A 6,000-nucleotide genomic window follows, 5' to 3' on the forward strand; every position below is an offset into this window, starting at 1 on the left:
CGTGCATCTCTGATTCTCTGTCTTGCGCCCTTCATTTTTTTCCTCCCCTCTCCTGATGTTTAGCAGCCTTGGAAAATAAGCCTAACCAAGTTACTAGACCACAGGAATGTTTTATGGCCTTGCCTGTGCTTGTCTTTTGTTGGCCTGAGGCAGGGAGCCAGTGTGGGCTTGCCTAAATTGTGACGATCATCCATGGCTGATCCGTGTCACGTTATATGGAAATGAACTGATCGATTGATTGATCGATCTTCCCCAGCCTGTCAAGATGTGCCTTTAGCCGCATGGAGCCTCAGCAGATGGCTTGACCGGAGGGGGGGAAATGGAGTAAAAAAGGAAAAAAAGAGGAATTGCCTAATATAGAACAAAGAAAACCTTTTGTTCTGAGCAGCTGATACAACAAGTACATCCTTTGTGCCTTGAAAACAAAGGGGTAGTCAGAAGATGATTCAAGTCACCTCCTTATCTGCTGTGAAGTTATGTTTTGGCCTTGCAGATAACACCCACCAACCCCACTGAGATAACTCTTCTCCCATGAGAGCTTTTGTCACATCTGTGGGGGGGCCCCCTCCTAGCTCAAGGGCCACATTCCCCCTTGGGGGCCATGTGCGAGTGGTGGGTGGGGCCAGAGGCAAAAGTAGGCGGGGCCACTCTGTGATGTAAATCCCTGGGTTTCCAAAGGCAGTCACATCCGTCCCGTCACCTGGCAAATAGAAGGGGAAGAAATGGAGACAATGAGAGATTTTACTTCCTTGGGCTTCATGATCACTGCAGATGGTGACAGCAGCCACGAAATTAAAGGACACCTGCTTCTTGGGAGAAAAGCAATGACAAACCTAGATAGCATCTAAAAAAGCAGAGACATCACCTTGCCAACAAAGGTCCGTATAGTGAAAGCTCTTGTTTTCCCAGTAGTGATGTATGGAAGCGAGAGTTGGACCATAAAGAAGGCTGATCGCCAAAGAATGGATGCTTTTGAATTCTGGTGCTGGAGGAGACTCTTGAGAGTCCCATGGACTGCAAGAAGATCAAACCTCTCCATTCTGAAGGAAATCAGCCCTGAGTGCTCACTGGAAGGACAGATCCTGAAGCTGAGACTCCAGTACTTTGGCCACCTCATGAGAAGAGAAGAAGACTCCCTGGAAAAGACCCTGATGTTGGGAAAGATGGAGGGCACAAGGAGAAGGGAACGACAGAGGATGAGATGGTGGGACAGTGTTGCTGAAGCTACCAGCATGAGTTTGACCAAACTGCGGGAGGCAGTGGAAGACAGGAGTGCCTGGCGTGCTCTGGTCCATGGAGTCACGAAGAGTTGCACTCGACTAAACAACAACAATGCCCCCCCACTGCCCATTTATAAGCCCTCTTTGGGACCCTGACCCTTGAACCTTCACCCATGTCTTTACCAAATGACTAGGCATAACAAAGGCGGACTTTGGATGTGCATTTGCCTCGAAGCGATATGCCTGCCCTTTATCAGATGTAGAAATTACTTAAATTACCTTGGTATGTGCCTCTTGATTGGAGGATGAATTCCTGGCTGGTTTACTATCGCCAAGTAGGTTTTTAAAGGGTTTATTTTTCGGAGGATCTCTGCAGTTCTGCACGTTTCCTGAGGCCAGGAGGCTGCTGAGATCCCCTCTGTGTACTAGGGAAGTTGCCGACTCGTACGGACCTCAGGCCTTTCATTCTTCCAGCCCAGACAGTTCCAGGTTCTTCTCTCTTCCCGATTCTTTGAATTGGGGAGAACTCCTGGGGTGGAAGACCCCAAGTCATTTTATCCTGAGTCAGACAGTTGGTCCACCTAGCTTCATATAGACCACACTGATCTGCAGCAGCTCTCCAGGGATTCATATAGTGTTATCCCCTTGAGGATTAAACCTGGAACTTTTCATATGCGAAGCACATGCGAAGACACACTGAGCTATATCGCTTTTCCCAGGTCTGTGCCGTGCTACCTGCTCTCTTTCGGTGCCCCTTCCCATTCATGCACGCACACTGTGCTGCTGCAAAGGGCAAAGTAGTGCATTTTCTGCCTTTTGTTTTTCTCAGCGCAACATTTGATTTAAGTGTGCAATGCTATCTGCGATTGGAATTCTAGCTAGCTGGTAGCAGTGAATTTTATTTTATTTTATTGCTGTCTTGCACACTGCACAATAATGGGATGAGGAAGGGGACAGAGACCAGCAGGGTATCTATCTATGTATGTATAAAGGTAAAGGGACCCCTAACCATTAGGTCCAGTCGTGACCGACTCTGGAGTTGCGGCGCTCATCTCGCTTTATTGGCCGAGGGAGCCGGCGTACAGCTTCTGGGTCATGTGGCCAGCATGACTAAGCCGTTTCTGGAGAACCAGAGCAGTGCATGGAAACGCCGTTTACCTTCCTGCCGGAACGCTCCCTATTTATCTACTTGCACTTTGACGTGCTTTTGAACTGCTAGGTTGGCAGGAGCAGGGACCGAGCAACGGGAGCTCACCCCGTCACGGGGATTCGAACCGGCGACCTTCTGATCAGCAAGCTCTAGGCTCTGTGGTTTAGACCACAGCACCACCCACATCCCTATCTATGTATGTATACCAGCACTTTAAAACCTGGGGTTTCGTTGATTAAATTCAAAATCTGAATGTGCATGTTGTTGGACTACAACTCCCATCATCCCTGAGCTCTGGCCTTGCTAGCTAGGGGTGATGGGAGTTGTAGTTCAACAACATCTGGGGACCCACAGGTTGAGAACCGCTGCTTTAGCACAAGATCATACTCATGGGTCAGCAAACTAAGGTCCACAGGCCGGGTCAGGCCCAATTGCCTTCTAGATCCGGCCCACGGATGGTCTGGGAATCCAGGCAGCTGGCATAACGTGTGCGCGCCATGGTTTTTGCAACTCAGCCAGGCTTGGGGGTCAAATGCGAGGCGGGCAGCTGTTCGAGACAAGCCCCTTCTCTGTCGCACGCGCACGACAATCTTTTCTTCCAGGGTGGGGGGTAGGGACGAGGGGAAAGGAGACACAGTTCGGATTTCCTCCATGGAGCTGCCGGCGACTGACCTCAGGAAGGGCAGCTACAGCGACAGGGGCTTGGAGGCGCCTCGGAAGCAACACCCGCTGGTGTCTGTGGTGGCGGTGCTCCCCGCCAGAGGAAGCAGGGAGCGCCTGGGCGGCTGCACTCCCAAACACTTATGCGCTCTGCTGCGGAGGCTGCTTGTTAGCTACACGGTGTGAGCCATGGAAAGGTAAATAGCCGCCGCCCCCTCGTCTTCCCTCACGCGGGGAAAAGAATGTTTTTGCCTGAGCGGTGCCGGCCTGACTTAGTGTGGCCAATGGCTTTTCCGTTCACCCAAGCATGCGCACACACTATCCAGGGCTGACAGGAATGGCGCACTTACCTCAGCCCCCCAGCCTCCACCCCACCTTACGAGAGAAATAATACCTGTCAATGTGTAAAATGCAAAGGAAGCAGTGTGGGTGTATGAGGGAACACTCCCACCCCAAAAAATATCGCTTTCGGGCAACATTGGGGTTGGTCCCAGTAAGTGTTTTTGCCAAAAATGCAGGTCATAATCATGGCAACATATAGTCCGGCCCCCCACAAGGTCTGAGGGACAGTGGACCAGCCCCCTGCTGAAAAAGTTTGCTGACCCCTGATCATACTTTTGTACTGAGAGCTCACGACAACCACCTAGCCCCATTCTCACAACTGTTCATCTGAAGACTCCCTCGTTCCAATAGGGGGACGGGCCATAGCTCTGCAGTGATTCACACGACAAGCATCTAGGGTCTGAGACACAACCCCTCCAGTATATCTAGGTGTAAGAACGTGAGAATAAACTTCTCTGATCCTCTTTTCGCCTGAAGTTGATGGCATCACCACACCATGTGGGAGCCAATTCCATAGTCGACCTATGCGCTGGGTGATCTTTGGCTTGCGTGCTTGGCATCCGTCTGTCTCCAGAGACAATGAAGTGTGCCTCCAGGGGGAAGTCACAAACAGCCGCACTAGCAGCACGAAAGTGACCTCCCTGGCACACAAGCCTGGCCAGGGTGTATGGAGGTCCTGGGCTGCCCAGACGACAAGACCCCCCTGCCTGTCTCACTGATGTGGTCCAAAGGAAAGCAGAGCAAGGCGTTGGGCACCAACTCTGATGGTGTTTCCTGCTTGGCAGGGGGTTGGACTCAATGGCCCTTGTGGTCTCTTCCAACTCTAGGATTCTAGGATTCTATGATTCAACTGCAGGAGTTGCTGGAAGGAGGTGAACAAGGCGCCATCGAAGTGTCTTAAGGACTCCGGATTTGTGTATGGTTTACTGAAGGAGCGTCTCCACCCCCATCGTTCTGCCCGGACACTGAGGCCCAGTGCCGAGGGCCTTCTGGTGGTTCCCTCACTGCGAGAAGCCAAGTTACAAGGAACCAGGCAGAGGGCCTTCTCGGTGGTGGCACCCGCCCTGTGGAACGCCCTCCCACCAGATGTCAAAGAGAAAAACAACTACCGGATTTTTAGAAGACCAGATGTCTTCTAAAAATCAAGGCAGCCCTGTTTAGGGAAGCTTTTAATGTTTAATAGGTTATTGTATTTTGATATTCCGTTGGAAGCTGCCCAGAGTGGCTGGAGAAACCCAGCCAGATGGGCGTGGTATAAATAATAAACTATTATTATTATTATTATTATTATTATTATTATTATTACTCCTGAGACTTTTCTTCTCCCACAAGGCAGCAAAGGTCTCCCACAGCAACTGCTGTTCAGAGGCATCTTGCGTCTGATCGCTGATGTTTTGAATCACCTGGTTTAGCTGTTAGCCAACAATTGCCCTTCTCTGCCATCAATCTCTCAAATCACCATCTACTTCCCAAACTGTGTAATGGGTATTACGGGCACCAAACACCCGTCCCCAGGGGAAGATGGCTGCTGAATCTGTGTGATTCATCGGTCTGACTCGGCCTCTTTCAATACCCCGAGCTGCTCACATTCATTCTCTCAGCCCAGCCTGAGGTGGGGGCGAACCATGCACTTTCCCCCTAGCTCCTTGGAGGCAGGGCCAAGCTCCAGAAAGTAGTATGGTGAGACTATTGCCAGGGTCTGCCACCCTAACGGTGCAACAATTTCCACTTTACACAGAGAACCAGAGTGTGGCCTGCTAGGTGCCAGCTCTCACAAAACAGGAATTGAGGGGATGCACATCAAATTTGCAGGTGGCACCAAACCGGGAAGGGTAGCCAACGCCACAGAAGACAGAATCAGGATCCGAGGTGGCCTTAATAGGTTGGAGAACTGGAGCCCAAACTAACAAAATGAATTTCAGTAGGGACAAATGTCAGGTTCTGCACTTAGGCAGGAAGAACCAGCTGCACAAATATAAGATGGGGGATACCTGGCTTGCCAGCGGTACATGTGAAAAGGATTCTAGGGGTCTTGGTGGACCACAAGCTGAACATGAGTCAACAGTGTGATGCATCACCAAAATAGCTAATGCTATTCTAGGCTGCATCAGCAGAAGTATAGCGTCCGGATAAAGAGAAGTAATAGCGCCACCCAAATTCTGCCTTGCTCAAGACCACAGCTGGAATACTGTGCCCAGTTATGGGTGCCACAATTAAGCTGGAATGTGTGTGCAGAGGAGGGCAACCAAGATGATCAAGGGTCTGGAAACCAAGCCTGATGAGGAATGGTTGAAGGAGCTAGGTATCTTCAGCCTGGAAAAGAGGAGATACGATAGCCATCTTCAAATATCTGAACGGCTGTCATGTGGAAGGTGGGGCAAGCTTGTTCTCTCCTGCTCTAGAGGGTAGGACTCGAACCCATGGCTTCAAGTTACAAGAAAAGAGATTCCAACTAAACATCGAAAAGAACTTTCCAGCAGTAAGGAGCTGGTCTCCCTCGGGAGGTGGCGAACTTTCCTTCCTTGGAGGTTTTTAAGCAGAGGTTGGGAGGCCATCTCTCATGAATGCTTCAGTTGAGATTCCTGCATTGCTGGGGGTTGGTCTAGATGTCCCTTAGGGTCCCTTCCA

Source organism: Podarcis erhardii (genome assembly GCF_964252035.2).
Source record: "Podarcis erhardii genome assembly, chromosome: 13".
Taxonomy (NCBI): domain Eukaryota; kingdom Metazoa; phylum Chordata; class Lepidosauria; order Squamata; family Lacertidae; genus Podarcis; species Podarcis erhardii.